This window comes from Dermochelys coriacea, chromosome 17, assembly GCF_009764565.3.
Source record: "Dermochelys coriacea isolate rDerCor1 chromosome 17, rDerCor1.pri.v4, whole genome shotgun sequence".
NCBI classification, from domain to species: Eukaryota; Metazoa; Chordata; order Testudines; family Dermochelyidae; genus Dermochelys; species Dermochelys coriacea.
In genome coordinates, this window is record NC_050084.1 from 11,164,066 (window position 1) to 11,190,901 (window position 26,836).

Sequence of the window (26,836 nt, forward strand, 5' to 3'; positions counted from 1 at the left end):
AACTTTCACATCAGCAATTCTATTACCTTTAATTAAAAGCAACAACAACTAAAAATGGTGCTTCACAGCTTTTCGTCACCGCAATTGCCCCTATTTGCCCATAACTGAGGGAGGGAGACAACTGCAATTGCCTATAACTGCCCAGTAAGGACCCAGCTGTGCTGCATATCACATTTCTTGGAACATAAGTGTCTGTTGCATCACTTACAAGTTATATGGTAGCGCCTCAAATTTAGGAGAGTTGATAGCAATTTACCACTCTGCATCATTGCCTACTACGGTTTGTGTGTACCACACCAGTCACACCCTCTGTATACAACTATGTCATCACATAGTTCCTTTGGTGGTATGTTATAGCCCCATCCCCAGTCCTTTCACTGGGCTTGGGTCTTTTAGCAATGGGACATTGCTAAAAGCACTCAGTATTGGCCTAACTCTGACTGTGAGGGGAGCAAAGGGAGCTTCGCAGTTCATTTCAGTAGGAGCAAAGTTAGTCTGACGCGGAGACATTTTGAAAATCCCAGCCTTGTGGTCTAAGCACTGCAGAGCAGGGACTGTGTCTGTTTGTCCAGCGCACAAACTAAGGGGCTCCCAAATCCAGATTAAAGCCAGATGATGATCAGTAAAAAAACAACAATAAAATGTATTTTAGTATCAATATTTGGGGCAGGGGAAGAAACTTGGGCGGTGTGTGTGTTGGGTGGTGGACTGCGTACTGTCAGCCATCCCACGAATGCTCATAAAAAGGTGGGTTGGCTAACAGGCTAATGACTTAATGGAAAGATTGCTGGAGTTTTTGAATGTGTGGATTTGATAAGCTTATGGTAGATATGAAGGGGCTCACAGATTTCATTTGACCTTGCTTTTCCTTTAACTCACAGAGCGGATCTATTCCTTCCAGGTTATTTATATTTTTGTAACAGTTTATGATTTCCTCCCTAGGATATCACACAAGCCAGGATTTCACATGAAAATAGAACAATTCTCCTCTTGACTTTCAGGTACCCTGTACTCTCTGTTTCCGATTGTGACCCTCTACCACCCTCTCACGGTTTAATTGAGCAATGAAAGGATGAGATGGCTCAAATGTTGTCTTTGCCATTGCCACTTTTGGAGGCTTTGCTGTTTCTGGGAATCCATGTCTGTTTTGAACTCCTACATCTTCACAGAATTCATTGTGGAGCTGACATTGCCCTTAATTCTTCTTCTGCTGTTGCATGATTCTCATCTTCCATGTCAGCTGCTGGTTTGGATTGTCAGATGATAGCAATGCTCATGCATTGCTCTTTTCACTACTAACCCTCTGAGTCTGCTTCAGGTAACAGAGCTAACGTGACAGGTACTACACATCTCTGTAGAATGTGCTGAGGATGAAACCACTCAGGTTCTACAGACCTGTGTGATAGGGGATCTACAGAAATTACTCTGAAATCCTATAGTCCCTGAGCTGCAATAGGGCAACTCCATATCTCTCCCCAAATAAAAAATGCCTCTAAAACTGGCACAGCCAGCCCCTGGAGGATCATTCCAGCATGGGGGATCACTGGGTGGGATAGAGATGAATGAAAGGTTCCTATGCCATCTCCAAACCCTGAGCCTGTGACATGGGACATGGCCACAAGGGTGGGGGGCGTAACTGGCTCTTTCCTGGTCTCCAGTGACCCCAGTTGCTGGAATGGCCCCTTTGACAGTAAGTGTAAATGTAAACAGCTCTGGATTCCTGTAAATCATGCCAGGGACCTGAGCAGCACAGAGCCATCTCACAAACTGAAGTAGCACAGAGACAGTTTAAACGCTGCTCCTGAGTTGCACCAGGCAGTTGTAGGCCATTGATGAGGACTGGGGCTATACAATTTAGCAGAGATTTACATAATCTTCCCTGTAGTGGTCTATCAGAGGGTGTGAGGGGGCACACCAGTCACCACTAATCTGGTGCCTCCTCCTGGCCGCTCTGGGGATTAGCTCATCAGGTCAACACCCATTCCCAAGGTTGCAGAGGCCATCACACCATCTCACTGGTCTGCAGCTCCTCTCTCTCTCTCTGGGAACTGCAGCATTCTCTTCATGACTCATCCCTGCAGCTGGGTCACTCAGCCTTCCCCCACTTCCGGGATATGTCAAAGTCTTTCCTTCAGCAGCCCTAAGTAGTCTTCCCATTCACTGCCTCAGGTGTCACTCCTTCAGTGGCTTGTAAGGGAAACCAGGCCCACCCACTACTCCAGCTTCCAGTCCAGGAGCCCTCCACCCAGCAGTTACTCTTCCAGCCCTCACTACTCCTTCCCTGGACTGCTTCCTACCACTCCTGGTCTCCCCTTTCCCTAACAGTACCAGCCCCATCTCCCTCTTCCTAGGGAATGACTACTCTTTCCCAACAGCTGCCCCTGGTTGTTGCCAGCTTCCTGGCTTTAAAAACCCTGCCTATTCCTGCACAACTGAATCTGCTTGCAATCAATTCCGTGTTCCCTGGCTCTTCCTCCAGGTGCAGCCTATGGCATTAATTGGCCTTACTAGTCCTGAATGGGGGAGCCACCCCATCACACTGGGATATAATTATCTATTGAATACTATGCAACAGTTCAAAAAACTATAGAAAAAAGGATAATTTTCTCCTGACATCATAATTTTTCACATAGGCCATGATCCTTTTGGAAATTGCTGCCTGGCTACAGCTGAGTCCTTGGGCCAAAATCAGCCCTGATGCAAGAGGGTAAAACTTCCCAGCTGTTAATAAAGCTGTACTGATTGATACCAGGGCACATCTGACTGTGGCCCTTCATCTTTAAAGGGAAAATGCAAAATATTTGTAAAATACTAACAATGATTTTTTAAAAATGACTTACGATCCCATGCGCCAGTGTGTCAGCCAGTGTAAGTCAGCAAAACTCCACTAAAAGAAAAGGAGTACTTGTGGCACCTTAGAGACTAACAAATTTATTAGAGCATAAGCTTTCGTGAGCTACAGCTCACTTCATCGGATGCATTTGGTGGAAAAAACAGAGGGGAGATTGATATACACACACAGAGAACGTGAAACAATGGGTTTATCATACACACTGTAAGGAGAGTGACCACTTAAGATAAGCCATCACCAGCAGCAGGGGGGGGAAAGGAGGAAAACCTTTCATGGTGACAAGCAAGGTAGGCTAATTCCAGCAGTTAACAAGAATATCAGAGGAACAGTGGGGGTGGGGTGGGAGGGAGAAATACCCTGGGGAAATAGTTTTACTTTGTGTAATGACTCATCCATTCCCAGTCTCTATTGAAGCCTAAGTTAATTGTATCCAGTATGCAAATTAATTCCAATTCAGCAGTCTCTCGTTGGAGTCTGTTTTTGAAGCTTTTTTGTTGAAGGATAGCCACTCTTAGGTCTGTGATCGAGTGACCAGAGAGATTGAAGTGTTCTCCAACTGGTTGTTGAATGTTATAATTCTTGACGTCTGATTTGTGTCCATTCATTCTTTTACGTAGAGACTGTCCAGTTTGGCCAATGTACATGGCAGAGGGGCATTGCTGGCACATGATGGCATATATCACATTGGTAGATGCGCAGGTGAACGAGCCTCTGATAGTGTGGCTGATGTGATTAGGCTCTATGATGGTATCCCCTGAATAGATATGTGGACAGAGTTGGCAACGGGCTTTGTTGCAAGGATAGGTTCCTGGGTTAGTGGTTCTGTTGTGTGGTGTGTGGTTGCTGGTGAGTATTTGCTTCAGATTGGGGGGCTGTCTGTAAGCAAGGACTGGTCTGTCTCCCAAGATCTGTGAGAGTGATGGGTCGTCCTTCAGGATAGGTTGTAGATCCTTGATGATGCGTTGGAGAGGTTTTAGTTGGGGGCTGAAGGTGATGGCTAGTGGCGTTCTGTTGTTTTCTTTGTTGGGCCTGTCCTGTAGTAGGTGACTTCTGGGTACTCTTCTGGCTCTGTCAATCTGTTTCTTCACTTCAGCAGGTGGGTATTGTAGTTGTAGGAATGCATGATAGAGATCTTGTAGGTGTTTGTCTCTGTCTGAGGGGTTGGAGCAAATGCGGTTATATCGTAGCGCTTGGCTGTAGACAATGGATCGAGTGGTATGATCTGGATGAAAGCTAGAGGCATGTAGGTAGGAATAGCGGTCAGTAGGTTTCCGATATAGGGTGGTGTTTATGTGACCATCGCTTATTAGCACCGTAGTGTCCAGGAAGTGGATCTCTTGTGTGGACTGGTCCAGGCTGAGGTTGATGGTGGGATGGAAATTGTTGAAATCATGGTGGAATTGCTCAAGAGCTTCTTTTCCATGGGTCCAGATGATGAAGATGTCATCAATGTAGCGCAAGTAGAGTAGGGGCATTAGGGGACGAGAGCTGAGGAAGCGTTGTTCTAAGTCAGCCATAAAAACGTTGGCATACTGTGGGGCCATGCGGGTACCCATCACAGTGCCGCTGATTTGAAGGTATACATTGTCCCCAAATGTGAAATAGTTATGGGTGAGGACAAAGTCACAAAGTTCAGCCACCCGGTTAGCCGTGACAGTATCGGGGATACTGTTCCTGACGGCTTGTAATCCATCTTTGTGTGGAATGTTGGTGTAGAGGGCTTCTACATCCATAGTGGCTAGGATGGTGTTTTTAGGAAGATCACCAATGGACTGTAGTTTCCTCAGGAAGTCAGTGGTGTCTCGAAGATAGCTGGGAGTGCTGGTAACGAAGGGCCTGAGGAGGGAGTCTACATAGCCAGACAATCCTGCTGTCAAGGTCCAATGCCTGAGATGATGGGGCATCCAGGATTTCCAGGTTTATGGATCTTGGGTAGCAGATAGAATACCCCAGGTCGGGGTTCTGGGGGTGTGTCTGTGCGGATTTGTTCAACAGAACGCCACTAGCCATCACCTTCAGCCCCCAACTAAAACCTCTCAACGCATCATCAAGGATCTACAACCTATCCTGAAGGACGACCCATCACTCTCACAGATCTTGGGAGACAGACCAGTCCTTGCTTACAGACAGCCCCCCAATCTGAAGCAAATACTCACCAGCAACCACACACCACACAACAGAACCACTAACCCAGGAACCTATCCTTGCAACAAAGCCCGTTGCCAACTCTGTCCACATATCTATTCAGGGGATACCATCATAGAGCCTAATCACATCAGCCACACTATCAGAGGCTCGTTCACCTGCGCATCTACCAATGTGATATATGCCATCATGTGCCAGCAATGCCCCTCTGCCATGTACATTGGCCAAACTGGACAGTCTCTACGTAAAAGAATGAATGGACACAAATCAGACGTCAAGAATTATAACATTCAACAACCAGTTGGAGAACACTTCAATCTCTCTGGTCACTCGATCACAGACCTAAGAGTGGCTATCCTTCAACAAAAAAGCTTCAAAAACAGACTCCAACGAGAGACTGCTGAATTGGAATTAATTTGCAAACTGGATACAATTAACTTAGGCTTCAATAGAGACTGGGAATGGATGAGTCATTACACAAAGTAAAACTATTTCCCCAGGGTATTTCTCCCTCTCACCCCACCCCCCACTGTTCCTCTGATATTCTTGTTAACTGCTGGAATTAGCCTACCTTGCTTGTCACCATGAAAGGTTTTCCTCCTTTCCCCCCCCTGCTGCTGGTGATGGCTTATCTTAAGTGGTCACTCTCCTTACAGTGTGTATGATAAACCCATTGTTTCATGTTCTCTGTGTGTGTGTATATAAATCTCTCCTCTGTTTTTTCCACCAAATGCATCCGATGAAGTGAGCTGTAACTCACGAAAGCTTATGCTCTAATAAATTTGTTAGTCTCTAAGGTGCCACAAGTACTCCTTTTCTTTTTGCGAATACAGACTAACACGGCTGCTACTCTGAAACCTGTCAAAACTCCACTGACATCTCAGCAGAATTTACACCAACTGAGGATCTGGCCCTAATCATTAGCAATGCATTTGCAGAGTTAACTTATATATTAAACCAAGCGGGCTGTAGTGCACAGAGACAATGCGATTTGCCTTTCTTAGGTGAGTGGTTCCATTGATCTGGTGTGAACAGAAGCCGTGCTAGACATTCAGACATCAATATGAAAAACCAAGTAAGTCTAAAAAAACAAACTGCAACATCTCAGTGAACATAAATGAAAACAAACATGCTCAGCAGAGCAACAAGAAGCTAATAGTCATTTCAGCAGTAAGCCACCAGCAGAGCAGTTAAATCCGTCCTGCCTGCTGCATGTCCTCTCTTGCTCTTTCACATTATGGATCACTGCTTTTAACCACGCTACTATCTACAGGCACCTTTTTTGGAATCGCCTTCACGGCTGGTTTTGGAAATAGAAGATTGGGAAGGTGAGGGGCTAGCAATTAATATCAACACACACTAGCTGAAGGGGAGAATAGTCCAGTGGTTACAGTGCTAGCCTGGCACACTGGCAATTTGGGTTCGTTTGCCTGCTCTGCCACAAAATTCTTGTGTGACTTTGGGCACATTACTTCATCACTCCGTGTGTCAGTCTCCCATCTATTCAATAGGGATAATAGCACTTCCTTACCTTACAGGGGTAGCCAGCTGTGTTGCTATAGATATATGGGCATATGTTAAATAAGGTATGGATATGGATTCAGGCCATAACACACAAGCCTACCGGTCTCAGACCTGTAAGATATTTAGCTTAGCCAGACAAGGCCTCAGGCCTAATGAAAGACTTGACATAAGTAACTAACCAGTATGTGACCCTAGAAGTTGTCACAAGATAGCGATGACCCAATATCATAAGATAGAATGCTGCATGATGTGTGTTAAACTCCTGATATTTAGGGAATATATACTGCAGTTAAGGCTGGTTAGAGTAATTTTGGGATTTTTGCACATACAGTAGCAGCATTTTTGGAACTGAATGTTTCAATTTTTCATTTCAAAACCAGTTTGTGAAACAAATTTTTTTTTAATATAAAACATTAAAAAAAAGTTTTACAAGGTGAAAATTGGAAAATCTTTTCAATTGGCTCAAAATTTTTTTTTTGATAATTTCATTTCATGGGAAACTTTAATTTAATTTTGCTTTGTTCCACTTAGGAATGGAAAAAAATTCACTATCACAGATTTTCCACAAAATGTAAACTACAGTTGCCAGCCAGCTCTGCTGAGCCCCCACAGCCCCCACTGATTACAATGCTCATAGAGGCCAATCCCACAAAAGACTCAGCAGAACATTTAAGCACATGCTTAATTTTCAGCAAATATGTAGCACCACCAAAGTCACTATGAGCCATGGGATAATGCACTTGCTTTTGGTTAAAGTTATGCACATTTTGCTGAATTGTAGCCTAAATTCCTCTTTTGAGAAGCTAAGCATCATGCTCTTCTATAGGCCAAAGCACCTTGTAGGATCAGGCCCCTGGTCTGCAGCTTCAGCAGGTTTCTTAATGCAGCAGTATATTCTTTTGTTAAGAAATAGACAAACTAACATTTTCACCCTTGCGACAAAATGCTTGATTAATTATCCTGCAATTAAATATTTAACTAAAATTTTCTCTTTTGGAGAGTAAGTGCAATAATAATAGCAATAAAAAAGGATTCAATTTAGCATCATGATGCACAAAACATACATATGATTTGATTTAACTGAATTTAGGATTTTTTAATGACAAATTAGGTTTCAGAGGAAAACTGATTGATATTAATGGTAAAAACATGTTTAGTTTACTGCAGCTTTGTTATGCCTTGTTGGTCTCTCCTAATAAGATCTGAAAACTTCTGAGCTTTCCAAGCCCTGCAGTTTTCCCTAGTGTACAGCCCTGCAGTTTTTTTCTGTTGTGGAGTCCTGCCAATGCAAGACGTTGATCCACCATGTGGGCCAAAGCAGCAGCAGAAGGTTAATCTATTTCATTGCCTCTCTCCCTTTCCTCAGGAGCAACCACTTCAAGAAGCATCTGTCTAGCCTGGTGCACTGAGATCCAGAAACACTCCTAATTACTGTGATTACATTTCTCAGCAGAAAGCTGCGGGGAATAGGGAGGGAAATGCACATACCAAATCAAAATTACTTAAAGCCTCCTACTTTAAAAATTACATTTCAAAAGAAAATAACGAAGCAGGGCAGATGCTCCTTAAAGTGGCTGCTTCAGAAGTGAAAGAAGTGGCAGAAAATGTGAGGTGATGAGTCAAGGGAATGCAGACACCAGCACAGATGTTACCATGTCCCTCTCAAACGGAACTGTCAAGATGAAAGACACGGGCCAGAGCTCAAGTGTAGCCAGGGTCAGCTCTGTTGAAGCCAATTTACATCAGTGGCAGATCTGATCCATAATGATGAACCCACAGAGAATTTTTCAAAACCATTGTCTGTTTGCCATAGTTTTATTGCAAGTAAATGCCTCTTCAGTCATGGGTCAGGAGCACAGGTGACATAGGAGCTTTTTGAGGGTTCCCCGTAGACAGAGGGAATCTTGAAGATTCTGCCTGGTTTATAGTTGTTTTGTGCTATTGGAGCAACACAGAGTGGACTGAGTGCATCCAACTCTAAAGCCATTTTGCCAGAGTTTATTGATTGTCCCACCTACAAAATACAATGGTTTCCCACTTGGGCTTAAATTCCTATCTTCCATTCTAACCAGTGTATTGGAACCAGCAAGTTTCTGCCTAAGAAAGGCAGTGTGGTCTGGGGGATAGTGGCTTGCATTAGGAATCAGGAGTCATGGGTTCTCTGTCACTGACCTGCTGTGTGACCTCAGGCAAGTCATTTCACCCCCCTGTGCTACTTTTTTCTCCTCCCACCTTTTATCAGCCTGATTCATTTAGACTGTAAGATCTTCGGGGCAAGGACTGTCTCTTACTATGTGTATGTACAGCTGCAGGCACAAGGACTGGGCTCCAGATTTTGCAGAGCTCCTAATTTTGATTGGGGCCTTTAGAGACCACTGAAATATAAATCTTCTGGCTTTTTTGTTTCCTTTTTTCCCCAACCCTGTCTTTATAGGGAAACATAGCAAAGACTCAAAATATTTTAAATCAAACATTCCTCTGATGGTAATTTTAGACTCAAGGAAAAGAAATGCCTGAGTCTGTCTCACTAAACACCACCACCTAACTGCCACATCCACTTGCAATTCCTCTCAAATTCAGTGAACTTAAACTCTGAGGATTAAGGCAATTTGTTAGGTCTCGCTTTTGTATAACTTTAAGGCACCCAATGCACTGTGCAAAATGCAGCTGCACAAAATCGTCTGGGCAAGTGGAAGCAAGTGGCCTAATTCTTCTGCAAGCTCAGGTTTCTGGGTTTTTCCACTGACTGACAGAAAAAGAGAATTTAGAAAATTTGTAGGTGGCCTTCAGACCTCTCACTTTTCTAGAAAAAAAAATCATTTCCATTTACAATCTATTTTCCCCCTTACTAGCTATGTTCTCTTGCAAGTCCTGTACCTAACCTTTTAACACTGGCCTATTCAACCGGATGATGACAACGTTTATTACCACTTATGTCACTTATCACTGCAGCTGCTAAATGCATATTGAACATTATAAAAGCAACTGACCTGTCAACTAATAAGTAACATTAAAGATCCATGCCTGCACTCTGCATACATTAAACATGTTGTTATAAATGCATATACACACATTCATCCGTGGTGTAACTTAGTGGAATTTAACTAGTCATTCATTTGGTCCCAAAAGATGAGGGACTTTAAGGAAATAATGAGATAATATTTGTCATTTGGTCTCAGCACATCAGTGGCCTGCCCATTGTCAAGTTTTTTGTGGGTATCATGGCAAAGGAGAATTTTAAGGAGGAATTTGTTTCCATATCGAAAAAGATTATATTGGTATAAGAACTTTTATACCAATATAATTGCATTCACTCTAGGGCATTGCATCACTTTGACTACACCAGTATAATTATGGCAGTACAACTTTTACATGTAGAGAAGGCACTATACACCCCTATGTGATAGCTATGTGTAAATGTTGACTTTGTAATGGAGACCACTGGATATTAGCACCACTCGAATCAGTACGAACTAGCACAGATTTTATATTTTAAGCAGTTATTGAGAAAGATTTGCAGATTAGTTTGGTTCTCAAATAAATCAGATGTGGTCAAAATTCATAGTAACGGCTAATGTGATAATTTCCACAGAAAATCAGCTAGTCCCTACAGGTGAGATTGGAGAGCAGGTGCAAGATTTTGTGTCACACAATGTTCATTGCAGAACTAAAGTGTTGTTTTTTTCTGAGCTGTTCCTTGTGAATGTTTGTACTGTGACCGTTCAGGTTAGTGAAACATTCCTTCCCCATGCAATATTTGCCAGTAATTAACTTTCTTTATATGCAATTGGCTTTTCCTCACCTCTTTCCAGCATATATATGTGGTTTGCCAATATTCTTCATATGCACGACCCCCACTGGTGTGCTTTCTGCTGGCTGCATTTCTAACAGTGACTTTTTAAAAAAAGATTCTTTTGCCTCATTTGTCATCCCCCTGAACTACACTTCCTTTCCCTCTCTCCCTACATGATTTATAAAGCCTCCTTTCCCATCTTGGGACTATCTGTTATACCAGCCCTTGAAATATCCAGATGAAAAGGAGATAATTGCTTACAAGTGTCACCTCAGCCCCTTGATCTGCCAAAAATGTGTGTATTGTCTCCTATCAAATTCCTGCGTGGACTGATGTAAAAATTGCTTTTGAACAATTTTAAAATTTGTTCTTGCTGGGGAATACAGTGCATTCAGGACTTGTATGACACGAACACCTGCCATTGCAGCCTGTAAGAGAGGATGTTAGCTCTTATTATGAAAACATCTTATAATGGCACAGCCATGAACTACAAGAGATAGCATATTAATCCTATAGTTAAGTCATTCCTGAGCTGGCTGATATGCAGTAGCAATTCAGATTGTTTCGTATCTATTAAGCACAGCACTGTCTGGTGTTATTTATATATTATGTACCAAGCTTACTGAGGTTATTTCTGGACTGAGAGAATATGGAGCCCATGGTTAGAGCAGCAGTCTGGAGTCCTGGGTTCTAGTCCCAGCTCTGCCACTGATTCACTGTGTGACATTGTGTAAGGGATTAGTCTTTCTTCTGCTAGATCTTTAGGGCAGGGACTGTCTTTTTGTTGTGTTGGTATAGCAGCTACCACTTATGACGTCCTGATCCATATCTGTGGCTCCTGGGCACTACAACAATCCTAAATGTATTATTAATATGCAAATACTTAGTACACTGTAGAAATAAAAACAATAATAAATAATGATAGCATCAAGATTTAATGACCAGATATATTGGCTGGGGGATTAATATAGACCATGATCAATATTTACCTTAAGGGATAAGGTATACTGATATTCAGTGAGGTCACTGAGTCAGTTTATGTATTGTTACATACAGTCTGAATGTGTTTACTTCATTAGAATACATGCACATTTCTTCACCGTAGCCATTATTTTAAAATATGTAACTCCCTCCCCCACACTGTTTTTAAATTAACATTTGTTGGGATGTAGTTAAATATATATTGTTACTCTTAAAATCTAAGCAGTGTTGGTGCAAGGGTCTTCTCTGCTGCTCCAGCTTCTGCATTTTCAGCTGTATCAAATCTCCATTAAAAAAAACCTCCTGTATATGAAAAACACACTACTTTCTGCTGTGGCTGTCCTCTATTCCTTTTTGTTATTTAAGTCTGTAAAACACTTTTGTGTTAGGGTTTATATGCAAGACACTATAAAAAAAACTATATTGTATCATACATCGTATAGCATGAGACCACTAAGTTCAAGATTTTCCCTCAAGTCTCAGGAGATGAAAAGTAACTGTGCTCTAATCCAATGCCTCACTTAACACATTCATTTAACATATATTTTAATTCTATAGTAACCACCTCAAAGCTACCTGGATTCCCATCTCATATTGGCAATGCCTAACAGGCAAAGCCATGAAAGTTCTCTATTTTGTCTGAAACACATATGGATGTAAATGTACAATGTACAGCTGACTGAGCTCAGTTATGGGAGGGCTGTTTTAGTAAGAGATGCAAATCCCAAACTGATGCTTTTTAAGCTCTTAGACAAACTAGACCCGACCCCATTTAAAGTGTCTCCCATGAGATTAAGTGACAGGTTTCAGAGTAGCAGCTGTGTTAGTCTGTATTCGTAAAAAGAAAAGGAGGACTTGTGGCACCTTAGAGACTAACAAATTTATTTGAGCATAAGCTTTTGTGAGCTACAACTCACTTCATCAGATGCATTCAGTGAAAAATACAGTGGGGAGATTTATATACATAGAGAACATGAAACAATGGAAGTTACCATACACACTGTAACCAGAGTGTTCACTTAAGGTGAGCTATTACCAGCAGGAGAGCGGGGCGGGATGGGAGGGACCTTTTGTAGTGATAATCAAGGTGGGCCATTTCCAGCAGTTGACAAGAACATCTGAGGAACAGTGGGGGGTGGGGGGAGGTGGGGGATAAACATGGGGAAATAGTTTTACTTTGTGTAATGACCCATCCACTCCCAGTCTCTATTCAAGCCTAAGTTAATTGTACCCAGTTTGCAAATTAATTCCAATTCAGCAGTCTCTCGTTGGAGTCTGTTTCTGAAGTTTTTTTTGTTGAAGTATTGCCACTTTTAGCTCTGTAATCGCGTGACCAAAGAGATTGAAGTGTTCTCCAACTGGTTTTTGAATGTTATCATTCTTGACGTCTGATTTGTGTCCATTTATTCTTTTACGAAGAGACTGTCCAGTTTGACCTATGTACATGGCAGAGGGGCATTGCTGGCACATATCACATTGGTAGATGTGCAGGTGAACGAGCCTCTGATGGTGTGGCTGATGTGATTAGGCCCTATGATGGTGTCCCCTGAATAGATATGTGGACAGAGTTGGCAACAGGCTTTGTTGCAAGGATAGGTTCCTGGGTTAGTGGGTCTGTTGTGTGATGCGTGGTTGCTGGTGAGTATTTGCTTCAGATTGGGGGGCTGACTGTAAGCAAGGACTGGCTTGTCTCCCAAGATCTGTGAGAGTGATGGGTCATCCTTCAGGACAGGTTGTAGATCCTTGATGATGCGCTGGAGAGATTTTAGTTGGGGGCTGAAGGTGATGGCTAGTGGCGTTCTGTTATTTTCTTTGTTGGGCCTGTCCTGTAGTAGGTGACTTCTGGGTACTCTTCTGGCTCTGTCAATCTGTATCTTCACTTCAGCAAGTGGGTATTGTAATTGTAAGAATGCTTGATAGAGATCTTGTAGGTGTTTTTCTCTGTCTGAGGGGTTGGAGCAAATGCGGGTTGTATCGTAGAGCTTGGCTGTAGACAATGGATCGTGTGGTGTGGTCTAGATAAAAGCTGGAGGCATGTAGGTAGGAATAGTGGTCATAATCCAGTATAGCGTGGTGATTATGTGACCATCGCTTATTAGCACCGTAGTGTCCTACATATGCATGACCCCCACTGTACTAGTAGTGGATGGGACATTACACAAAGTAAAACTATTTCCCCATGTTTATTCCCCATCCCTCCCACCCCCCACTGTTTCTCAGATGTTCTTGTCAACAGCTGGAAATGGCCCACCTTGATTATCACTACAAAAGGTCCCCCCCCCCCGCTCTCCCGCTGGTAATAGTTCACCTTAAGAGATCACTCTGGTTACAGTGTCTATGGTAACACCCATTGTTTCATGTTCTCTATGTATATAAATCTCCCCACTGTATTTCCACTGAATGCATCCAATGAAGTGAGCTGTAGCTCGTGAAAGCTTATGCTCAAATAAATTTGTTAGTCTCTAAGGTGCCACAAGTACTCCTTTTCTTTTCATGAGATTAAGAGACTCAGGAATGTGTTGACATGGTTCACAGCAGGCTGGAGGCATTTACTTGGAGTCTACTGTAGCCTTAAGCCACCTTTGGAAATGCATCAGATGAAGGGTAGAGAATTAAAGAGGGGAGAAGAGAAGGGAGGGAGTTATGGAACAGCAAGCAGTAACCCCTGTTGAGGATTTACTTGAAAATACTTTGAATTTAAAGACTGTGTCCAATGAGTTCCGACTAGATTAATCAAGGTCTCATGATAGCAAACAATCTCTTACTTAGAAATCTAAATTAAATCCAACAGTCTATGACTGGATTAGTGCTCTGACAGAGGCAGCTACACATGACAAAAAATGTCTTAAAGACTGCAAGATAAAATGCATTCATTGGGAGATTAGGTGGACCCCCTTTCTGGAATGTATTACCAAACTGTATCCGCAGATGCAATAAAATATGGCAGTCTGTTTTATTGGACCCAGGGAGCTAATTTGCTAAGGATGGGATTTTCAGAAGCACTCATCACTGGCCTAACTCTACTCCCTTTGAAGTCAAGAGGAATTTAATGATGGACTTCAAAGTGAGTAGTTAGGCCAATGTAAGTGCTTTTTGCAAATGACACCCGTAGCCTGTAAATCCCCATGTGGGCAGGGCCCGTGTCTCCTCTTTGTTCTGTACAATGTGGAACACAACGTTTACACTGAAAAAACAACAAATCACAGTAATAAACAATTTAGTCTCTGCGAGGAAAGATGGTTTTGTGATTAAGGCACTAGGTAGGGATTCAGGACATCTGGTACGCTATCCTGGCATCTGCCACAAGTTTTCTGTGTGACCCTGGGCAAGGGGTTTGGTCTCTTGGTGCACAGTTTCACAGTTGTAAAATAGTAATAACACCACTTTACCCTCAGTGCAGCAAAGGAAAGGGGCTCTCAGACAGCCTGTTACAGCTCCCTGACTCTCAGGGCAGACCTGGCTGTCCCAGTCCCTGGCCTATAGCATTGCCGTAGACAGCTCTCACTTAAACCAGTAGTCAGGAGCCTTAAGGGACTGGGTATCAGCTGGGCACAGTATAATCCCCACCCCCACCCCAACATGCTCCCTACACAAGGGCTGAGTGGTGGCGAAGAGTGTGGAACAGGGACTGTGTACAATCTCACGCACCCGGCTCAGTGGGTGGAAATTTGATATGACCAGCGGCATGATGGACAGCCCCAGAAGGAAGGGATGGGAGTAGTGCACATGGGGGCTGGAGAGACATGCAGGGTGGTCCTTCCTTCTCCAGGGGCTCTCTGCCTCCCATTGGCCAATCAGGGAGAGATGGGAGCTGACTGACCTACCCCGCCCCCGTTTTAATTCAAAGCTTAAATCCATCTCTATGTTCTCATTCACCTGTGTCCTGATCAACGACTTAGTATTAGCTGATCTTCCCCCCCCTCCCCACCCCAACAAATTCTCAGCTGCACCTACGTTCCTGGCAATTTACACCACCTCTGTTGAACACAATAGAGTATCTACGCCCACATCTCTCTCATTTTCTCTGAGTGCATCATTTTTTAGTTAGCCCATTTTTAAAAAAAATGAAAGATTTCTTTTCTCGTGTGAGAGCACTAAGCTGGAATGAGAAAGTAGTAAGGAAAGGAAGATTCAGTAATCTTTATTCATCTGTAATGTCATTTCTCTTCTCTTCACAAGAGTTTTTACTGAAGGAAGAGGAAAAATAATAAGGAGAAACTGACTGGAAATACTTAGAAAAGCTGAAAGTCGAGAAGAAATTAGGGCTCACAACCACACTAGGAGCTGTCAGTAATCAGTATGTGCCACCATATGTTTTAATAATTTCAGATTTCTCACATGTTTCTAGGGAACCTTACACGGTTTTTGATGCTCTTAATACAGTTTCTAAACTTATGACTTTTCTCATCCATAAAAGAATTGGTTTACTCATGTGGCAACCATATAGTGAAAAACAGGTGCAGCCATATAATATTTCTCTATAATTACTGTTTGTAGGGTAGGGAGGGGGGAGAGGGAAGACAAGAAGATTTGGAAATTAATTATTCCACATTGTTAGAACAGAATGAACTATTTACTAATTATAACCTCGGCTTTAATTCAGGAGGTGCTCCTCAACATCCTATTAATCCATGTAAATATTAACAAATGTTTTTAAAATTTTCTCTTCTCCCTACCTCTTGAAAAAACATCTCCTATGATGATGACACATTCAAATAACTGAAGAGCATCTTTTTCCTTTGGAATATTTACTCAAGAGACATAAAACCTTTCCCCTGAGAATGAAAGAATACTTTTTGACTTCTCTGAGCTACTTTCTCTAGCATCAAGTTTGCTTTCATGACTTGTGGGCGAACAGCATGAATTCAAGGAAAAGCTATTCTTCCATTATTTATTCATATTATCCTTTAAAGCAGATCCTCTCAAGTATTCACAAACACTTCTTTAATTAATATATGCATATGTATCTGCCTGTTAAACTCTAGCCCTATGCACAAACTTCCCCATGGTCAATTTTTAATACCCTGCCAGGGTTCTGATGACCAGATCTTATCAAAACAAAGCTGAAATCTCCATCCACAGAGGAATTGTGTTTGCACTTACTGAATGTGAGTTTGCTGTGAGAAGTGCAGAAGGCCCCCAATGTTACTAAATTATGCATGATTGTGCATTCAGAGAATCCTCTGCTTTATTTGCTAGTGTCTCACTTGCCAGAAGTCCCCAGGGAAGGTGGGGAGGAGCTTGTCAAAATGAATATTGTCATCCAAAGAGTGAGGCTTTCATAGATTAACGAAGAGTCTGATTTTTAGAGGCAACCTTCCCATTGTGGGGGGAGGGGTGGGGGAATGAGCAAATAATCAGACTCAGTCTGCAGCCACCATTCAAATATCTAATGGCCTGTTTGTACCCACAAACCCAGCAGCAAACTTCTCAGTTACATCAGCTGCACCTATGAATGTTTTGACAGCAGCAGTACCGCAGACACAATTACAGGTGTAAAATGGGAGGTTGTATTGAGGTCCCATTTAAAATCAGGCTTATAAAGTCACGAGCACTATTTGTTTAAAGTACAGTGTATTTTTAGGCACCAAGTGTATTTGAAGGAGCAGCAAATTTGCTAGAGTGGTTCACATACTGTGGAAGGGGAGTTGAAACAATGAGTCTTCATCCTTCCACTCCTTCGCCTGTCTGGATATCACACCATTTGGACAGGTCTCTGCAGATTTATATTAAGATGTAGATAGAGGCGGGGGCTATGGAACATTTCCTATGCATGGTATAACTCCTCAGCAAGACTTCAGTCTACCTTCACAAGCTCTTGCTGACTATGTCAGCATCAGCTCCCATGGTTTCTGCTACATGTCAGCCAGCCAGCTTAGGGAGTTAGGTATGGGCCAGAAATGGATACCAAAGAGACAGGCTGTCATGGGAGACAGGAAGGTTGGCCCTCTGTCAATGGCCAGAGCTCTGTGGGATTACCTATACACAGACCTCAGAACATCTGTAATGCTTGGGGGGGGGTGCCCTTGCCCACTGCACATGCAGACAGAGTCCATCCCCTTAGTGGCATGGAGTTCCACAAGTGTGAACTCAGTTTTCTAAATTACGTTAGCCCGCCTGGAAGGCTACTGTCAAAGGGGATGATCAAGTCCTGAATCAGACCAGGCTTGTGAGATTCCACTCAGCCATCATAGATGTTCCGAGGCTGGCAATGCTCATGGATGCCAAACAGAAACAGAAAGGTCACTAGAAGATTGTTTGGTTTTCACAGGGTTAGGTCTCTGAAGCCAAGATATAATAGGCCTTGACGCTTTTTGACAGATAGAAAGTTAGAAGGATCCTCGGGGAATTGCCAAAATGCCAAGCTGATTCGTAATCTGTTTGTCTAAAAGGTCTTCTTGCCTTCATTTGGTAAATGCAAGTTCAAATAAAAAAATCACATTGAAAATAGCGAATGTACAATTTCTATCTAAAGAAAATAAAAATGCTGTGGTATCTAAGGAAGGTTGCTCTTGTGGTTAAGACAGTCAGATTCAGTTCACAGCTCTGCCATGCACTCCAGTGTGACTTTGGGCATGTCACCTAACCTCCCTCTGCCTTAGGGCCCCATTTATAAAATGAGGTTCATGATAATGCTTCCTATCTCTCACACTTTGTCTATCTTGTTTATGTACAGTGTAAGCTCTTCAGGGCAGGGACTGTCTCTTACTATGTAAATGTCCAATGCCCAGCATAACTGGCCCCTGCTCTTGGTTGGCATCTTTCAGAATGACTGCAATACAAAAAAAACAAGTCCTAATAATGCCTCTACTTCAAGTGACATTAAAATGCTGTTTTATCTCAGACACTATAATTCATATTTTTTCTCATGATCCTACATATTTTCTATCCAGTTCTTTGAGCAATCATGAATGGCTTAACCTGTTAATATTCCTTACTCCACACAGGCACAAAGGCTGCAAATTTTGAAAGGTGGCTTGTGATTTTGAGCCCACAAATTGGGACACCTCAATGGTCCTGATTTTTCAGAAGGTGGGTGCTCAGCACTATCGAAAAATCAGGAACCTTGTAAGTTCTCAGGCTGAGCACCCAAAAGTTGAGACACCCCAAATCATTTGTGAAAATATTGCCCCCAAACTGCATTCTTTGTTTGTCCCGTTTACTTGGATCACCCCCATACAATCAAAAGGTGCAGTTAGCTAGCAGCCTGTGATAAAGTTCAAGCCAGTTTGGATCCACTACAGCTGTTCTTTTCCCGACTAACAGATGCAGTTCATTAGGGCTGACTAAGATGAATGCCCATATCTGTGGAACTCTCCTAAGTACTGTCCCCACATACAGGGCCAATGAGATAAAATGCTTGCATACAATGCATTACACTCTGTCATATCACTTCTGCCAGCCCCTGGCTGGTGAGTCAGAAGACTGAAATGAAAACATTTCAAGTTGAAGTGGCATGACACATTCTCTTACATAGGAACTGACCCAGAGAGGAGTTTCAAATTAAGGCTACTCAGAATAAGCATGAAGTAGCTAACAGCTTCAGCTTTCTCCACCTGAATGAATCTTAAATAGCAGAAAATTACAGGCTTGATTCTGATCTCACTTACACTAGTATAGCTCATCAGTAATTATACTAAAGTCAATGATGTAAAACCAGGGTGAGTTCAGCATCGGGCACAAGGACTGAATTCACCCAGTTAAATAGCATATAGGGGCATGTGAACATTTTCTATCACATCACGTTGTCTGCTCCATACCACCTTGTGCTACTGCACATCAGTTAGCCAGAATCAGTACTTAGGGAACCTTAAAGGCACATCTAAGTGCTGCAGAAGCATTAGCTGATTGGAGGGCACTCTTCTTTCTTGTTCACCATTGAAACAGTACTTTGCCAAGTTATCAAAGGGCATTGATAACGTGGTTGTCTTTTAGATGAAAAGTAAAGTTGATTTCCTGACTACCTGTGGTTATTAAAGAGCCCACGGTACTTTGTCCTCAATAGTAGCACTCTGGGGCACCTGGCATTGGCCACTATTGGAAGACAGGATACTGGGCTAGATGGACCTTTGGTCTGACCCATTGTGGACATTCTTATGCAACAAATGTGGAAAGTAAAAAAATGCCATTCATACACAGGTAATTTTCTAATGACATGGAATTTAGAAGAACACTAGCCATTCCATTCCATAATATTAATTCTTGTGTTACCTTGCAATGGTAAATGATCTGTGTCTCCCTCTGCTGTAATGAATTGTTCTGCCTGTATAACCAGATATTACAAGGATCCGCTGTGTTTTGTAATTCCATCAGTAATTCCATTAATTTCAGCAGTGCCTATTATGTCAAGGCACTTCTTCCACTGCCAGGCATTTTAGTTCATCTATTTTTATGTTTAAAATTCTTGCATTTTTTCACAGACATTTATCATTTCTATTTTTGGGCATGTCTCTATTTTTCGTTCACTATTTTGTCTGATATCCTGTTACTCCTCTGGAATACACCTATGTGATCTCAGTCTATTCCTCCTCCAGTTCAGCTCTAATATCTACCCTATATTTTATTAGAGGATATACTCTTACCTTTCTATTACTGATGTCCATAACAGGCATTTTATCCTACTTCAGCATCTGCCACCTTTACCCCAGCTAATAGTTTAAATGATACACACAAATGTTGTCACCTTTCTGTACCAGGAGTCTGGTTCCCCTTCTTAAGAAGATCTCTTTTCTCCAAACTTCCTCCGTATCTAACAAAAATGTAACCCTTTTCATTCTGCCTTATTCTTTCAGTCATACTTAGAGAACCTGAAGTCCCTCCTGATTGTACCACCAAATATATTTCTGAGAAAGGTAACACCAATGTTCTAGATTTAAGATTGTCTCTGACAGTCTACAGTCATTTAGCTTCCAGAACTTCTCCTGCACATATTCTTGTATCCAAGACACTGGTTCCCGAATATGTACCACATCCACCATGTAACCTGGTGCCTCCCCAGCACTCTCTAGAACAGTGGTGGGCAACCTGCGGCCCGCCGCTTCCCGCAGCTCCCATTGGCCGGGACCAGCGAACCACGGTCACTGGGAGCTGCGGGAGGCTATGCCTGCGGACAGTCAATGTCAGCAAAAGTCTTGTTACCCGCAATCAGATTACCCTGATGGGCCTCATGCCGCCTGCAGGCTGCCCACCACTGCTCTAGAACTTTGTCTAGAGGTCTCATCAGATGTGCTACCATTGCGCTTAGTAGGCAGATATCTGGTGTGACGGGGCAAGGCCAGATGGCTATAGGAAAGTAGCGAGAAACAGGTATATTAGCCCCAGGCTAAAAAAAATCCCTGTTACCATGGTAACCAAATGGCAGTTGCTCCAAGTTAATCAAGACACCTGGGGCCAATTAATCTCCTTCCAGAAAGCAGTGGAGACAGCTAGATTGATTGGGACACCTGAAGCCAATCAGGGGCTGGCTGAAACTAGTTAAAAACCCTCCCAGTTAGTCAGGTGGGTGTGCATGTCAGGAGCTGTAGGAGGAAGTTGTGCTGTGGGAGAGACTGAACTTCACACACTATATCAGGCACAAGGAAGGAGGCCCTGAGGTAGGGTGAAGTGGAGCTTGAGGAAGTGGGGGCTGCTGTGGGGAAGTAGCTCAGGGAATTGTACATGTCCTGTTTCTAAAAAGTTAGCTACCATAGCTGATATTATTAGGGTCCCTGGGCTGGAGCCCGGAGTAGAGGGTGGGCCTGGGCTCCTCCCTATACTCCCCTGATTAATCACTGAGACTGGGAGACAACAGAGATTGTGCAAGGGAGGATAGCTTCTCCTGACCTCTTTCACTGGCTTATGATGAAAATGGCTCAGCAGGCTGTGACCCTTGCCTCTAGAGAGAGAAGGGTTATGTGGAGGGTCACAGTGAGCCTCTGAGGCTAGCGAAATCCGCTAGAAAAAGCAGAACCCATGGAGACAAGGACAGAGGCTTGTCACATTGAATAGGACTTGGATTCACAGTTTATGAAGCCAGAAGGGACCACTCTGATCGTCTAGCATGACTTCATTTATAACACAGGCCAAAATTAACTGCTGTTTGAACTAGAGCACATCTTTTAGAAACAACCTCCAATCTTGATTTAAAAATTTCCAGTGATGAAGAATCCACCATAATCCTTGGTAAATTGTTCCAGGAGCTAATGACCTTCACTATAAAAAAGTGTCTTATTTTTAGACTGAATTTTCTACCTAAAACTTCCAACCATTGGATCTTGTTAAATCTTTGCCTGCTAGATTGAAGAGCACATTATTGATTTTTCCCCCCTACGTAGGTGCTTACAAACTGTGTAGGTACTTATGAACTCATAATCACCTATCTCTACTTTGAAAAGTGACTGTGTATTTGGAGCCACATCTGCTTTTTTTTCTCTCCATAATTCTTCTGATAATCCCGATAAACCAACACAGCTCAGAGAGAGAGAGACAGCTGGATTCTCTTCTGGCTGGCACATCACCAGCAGAACTGTTGATTAAATTCCACTAGCAGAATTAATACTGCTGGTGATGATGCATAAGCCAGAAAGCACCCAGCTTGATTCGAAGATCCCAAGTTTAATTTTCAGGGCTGCCATTTGGCGGGGGAGGAAGGAATCTTTTTACTTCTAAAACAAGAAAATGTGACATGAGGTCATTAAGTGACAATAAAAATAGAACCCTACAATAACATTGAGAGTCATTTTTCAGGGTATAACTATGTAATGGCCACTCATCACTTGAACCTATAACTGTCAGCACTCGAAACATCCTCATCTTCTAAGCTAAAGAAGAAAAGGAGTACTTGTGGCACCTTAGAGACTAACAAATTTATTAGAGCATAAGCTTTCGTGAGCTACAGCTCACTTCATCGGATGCATTTGGTGGAAAAAACAGAGGAGAGATTTATATACACACACACAGAGAACATGAAACAATGTGTTTATCATACACACTGTAAGGAGAGTGATCACTTAAGATAAGCCATCACCAGCAGCGGGGGGGGGGGGGGGGAAGGAGGAAAACCTTTCATGGTGACAAGCAAGGTAGGCTAATTCCAGCAGTTAACAAGAATATCAGAGGAACAGTGGGGGGTGGGGTGGGAGGGAGAAATACCCTGGGGAAATAGTTTTACTTTGTGTAATGACTCATCCATTCCCAGTCTCTATTCAAGCCTAAGTTAATTGTATCCAGTTTGCAAATTAATTCCAATTCAGCAGTCTCTCGTTGGAGTCTGTTTTTGAAGCTTTTTTGTTGAAGGATAGCCACTCTTAGGTCTGTGATCGAGTGACCAGAGAAATTGAAGTGTTCTCCAACTGGTTTTTGAATGTTATAATTCTTGACGTCTGATTTGTGGCCATTCATTCTTTTACGTAGAGACTGTCCAGTTTGGCCAATGTACATGGCAGAGGGGCATTGCTGGCACATGATGGCATATATCACATTGGTAGATGCGCAGGTGAACGAGCCTCTGATAGTGTGGCTGATGTGATTAGGCCCTATGATGGTATCCCCTGAATAGATATGTGGACAGAGATGGCAACGGGCTTTGTTGCAAGGATAGATTCCTGGGTTAGTGGTTCTGTTGTGTGGTGTGTGGTTGCTGGTGAGTATTTGCTTCAGATTGGGGGGCTGTCTGTAAGCAAGGACTGGTCTGTCTCCCAAGATCTGTGAGAGTGATGGGTCGCCCTTCAGGATAGGTTGTAGATCCTTGATGATGCGTTGGAGAGGTTTTAGTTGGGGGCTGAAGGTGATGGCTAGTGGCGTTCTGTTGTTTTCTTTGTTGGGCCTGTCCTGTAGTAGGTGACTTCTAGGTACTCTTCTGGCTCTGTCAATCTGTTTCTTCACTTCAGCAGGTGGGTATTGTAGTTGTAGGAATGCATGATAGAGATCTTGTAGGTGTTTGTCTCTGTCTGAGGGGTTGGAGCAAATGCGGTTATATCGTAGCGCTTGGCTGTAGACAATGGATCGAGTGGTATGATCTGGATGAAAGCTAGAGGCATGTAGGTAGGAATAGCGGTCAGTAGGTTTCCGATATAGGGTGGTGTTTATGTGACCATCGCTTATTAGCACCGTAGTGTCCAGGAAGTGGATCTCTTGTGTGGACTGGTCCAGGCTGAGGTTGATGGTGGGATGGAAATTGTTGAAATCATGGTGGAATTGCTCAAGAGCTTCTTTTCCATGGGTCCAGATGATGAAGATGTCATCAATGTAGCGCAAGTAGAGTAGGGGCATTAGGGGACGAGAGCTGAGGAAGCGTTGTTCTAAATCAGCCATAAAAAATGTTGGCATACTGTGGGGCCATGCGGGTACCCATCGCAGTGCCACTGATTTGAAGGTATACATTGTCACCAAATGTGAAATAGTTATGGGTCAGGACAAAGTCACAAAGTTCAGCCACCAGGTTAGCCGTGACAGTATCGGGTATACTGTTCCTGACGGCTTGTAGTCCATCTTTGTGTGGAATGTTGGTGTAGAGGCTTCTACATCCATAGTGGCTAGGATGGTGTTTTTAGGAAGATCACCAATGGACTGTAGTTTCCTCAGGAAGTCAGTGGTGTCTCGAAGATAGCTGGGAGTGCTGGTAACGAAGGGCCTGAGGAGGGAGTCTACATAGCCAGACAATCCTGCTGTCAGGGTGCCAATGCCTGAGATGCCAATGCCTGAGATGGGGCGTCCAGGATGTCCAGGTTTATGGATCTTGGGTAGCAGATAGAATACTCCAGGTCGGGGCTCCAGGGGTGTGTCTGTGCGGATTTGTTCTTGTGCTTTTTCAGGGAGTTTCTTGAGCAAATGCTGTAGTTTCTTTTGGTAACTCTCAGTGGGATCAGAGGGTAATGGCTTGTAGAAAGTGGTGTTGGAGAGCTGCCTAGTAGCCTCTTGTTCATACTCCGACCTATTCATGATGACGACAGCACCTCCTTTGTCAGCCTTTTTGATTATGATGTCAGAGTTGTTTCTGAAGCTGTGGATGGCATTGTGTTCTGTATGGCTGAGGTTATGGGGTAAGCGATGCTGCTTTTCCACAATTTCAGCTCGTGCACGTCGGCGGAAGCACTCTATGTAGAAATCCAGGCTGCTGTTTCGACCTTCAGGAGGAGTCCACCCAGAATCCTTCTTTTTGTAGTGTTGGCAGGAAGGTCTCTGTGGGTTAATATGTTGGTCAGAGGTGTTTTGGAAACATTCCTTGAGTCTGAGACGTCGAAAATAGGATTCTAGGTCACCACAGAACTGTATCATGTTCGTGGGGGTGGAGGGGTAAAAGGAGAGGCCCCGAGATAGGACAGATTCTTCCGCTGGGCTAAGAGTATAGTTGGATAGATTAACAATATTGCTGGGTGGGTTACGGGAACCATTGTTGTGGCCCCTTGTGGCATATAGTAGTTTAGATAGCTTAGTGTCCTTTTTCTTTTGTAGAGAAGCAAAGTGTGTTTTGTAAATGGCTTGTCTAGTTTTTGTAAAGTCCAGCCACGAGGAAGTTTGTGTGGAAGGTTGGTTCTTTATGAGAGTGTCCAGTTTTGAGAACTCATTCTTAATCTTTCCCTGTTTGCTGTAGAGGATGTTGATCGGGTGGTTCCGCAGTTTCTTTGAGAGTGTGTGGCACAAGCTGTCAGCATAGTCTGTGTGGTGTGTAGATTGTAACTGAGAGTTACCAAAAGAAACTACAGCATTTGCTCAAGAAACTCCCTGAAAAAGCACAAGAACAAATCCGCACAGACACACCCCTGGAGCCCCGACCTGGGGTATTCTATCTGCTACCCAAGATCCATAAACCTGGAAATCCTGGACGCCCCATCATCTCAGGCATTGGCACCTTGACAGCAGGATTGTCTGGCTATGTAGACTCCCTCCTCAGGCCCTTCGTTACAAGCACTCCCAGCTATCTTCGAGACACCACTGACTTCCTGAGGAAACTACAGTCCATTGGTGATCTTCCTAAAAACACCATCCTAACCACTATGGATGTAGAAGCCTCTACACCAACATTCCACACAAAGATGGACTAGAAGCCGTCAGGAACAGTATACCCGATACTGTCACGGCTAACCTGGTGGCTGAACTTTGTGACTTTGTCCTGACCCATAACTATTTCACATTTGGTGACAATGTATACCTTCAAATCAGCGGCACTGCGATGGGTAACCGCATGGCCCCACAGTATGCCAACATTTTTATGGCTGAATTAGAACAACACTTCCTCAGCTCTTGTCCCCTAATGCCCCTACTCTACTTGCGCTACATTGATGACATCTTCATCATCTGGACCCATGGAAAAGAAGCTCTTGAGGAATTCCACCATGATTTCAACAATTTCCATCCCACCATCAACCTCAGCCTGGACCAGTCCACACAAGAGATCCACTTCCTGGACACTACGGTGCTAATAAGCGATGCTCACATAAACACCACCCTATATCGGAAACCTACTGACCGCTATTCCTACCTACATGCCTCTAGCTTTCATCCAGATCATACCACTCGATCCATTGTCTACAGCCAAGCGCTACGATATAACCGCATTTGCTCCAACTCCTCAGACAGAGACAAACACCTACAAGATCTCTATCATGCATTCCTACAACTACAATACCCACGTGCTGAAGTGAAGAAACAGATTGACAGAGCCAGAAGAGTACCCAGAAGTCACCTACTACAGGACAGGCCCAACAAAGAAAACAACAGAACGCCACTAGCCATCACCTTCAGCCCCCAACTAAAACCTCTCCAACGCATCATCAAGGATCTACAACCTATCCTGAAGGACGACCCATCACTCTCACAGATCTTGGGAGACAGACCAGTCCTTGCTTACAGACAGCCCCCCAATCTGAAGCAAATACTCACCAGCAACCACACACCACACAACAGAACCACTAACCCAGGTTAGTGCAACTATCCTTGCAACAAAGCCCGTTGCCAACTCTGTCCACATATCTATTCAGGGGATACCATCATAGGGCCTAATCACATCAGCCACACTATCAGAGGCTCGTTCACCTGCGCATCTACCAATGTGATATATGCCATCATGTGCCAGCAATGCCCCTCTGCCATGTACATTGGCCAAACTGGACAGTCTCTACGTAAAAGAATGAATGGACACAAATCAGACGTCAAGAATTATAACATTCAAAAACCAGTTGGAGAACACTTCAATCTCTCTGGTCACTCGATCACAGACCTAAGAGTGGCTATACTTCAACAAAAAAGCTTCAAAAACAGACTCCAACGAGAGACTGCTGAATTGGAATTAATTTGCAAACTGGATACAATTAACTTAGGCTTGAATAGAGACTGGGAATGGATGAGTCATTACACAAAGTAAAACTATTTCCCCAGGGTATTTCTCCCTCCCACCCCACCCCCCACTGTTCCTCTGATATTCTTGTTAACTGCTGGAATTAGCCTACCTTGCTTGTCACCATGAAAGGTTTTCCTCCTTCTCCCCCCCCCCCGCTGCTGGTGATGGCTTATCTTAAGTGATCACTCTCCTTACAGTGTGTATGATAAACACATTGTTTCATGTT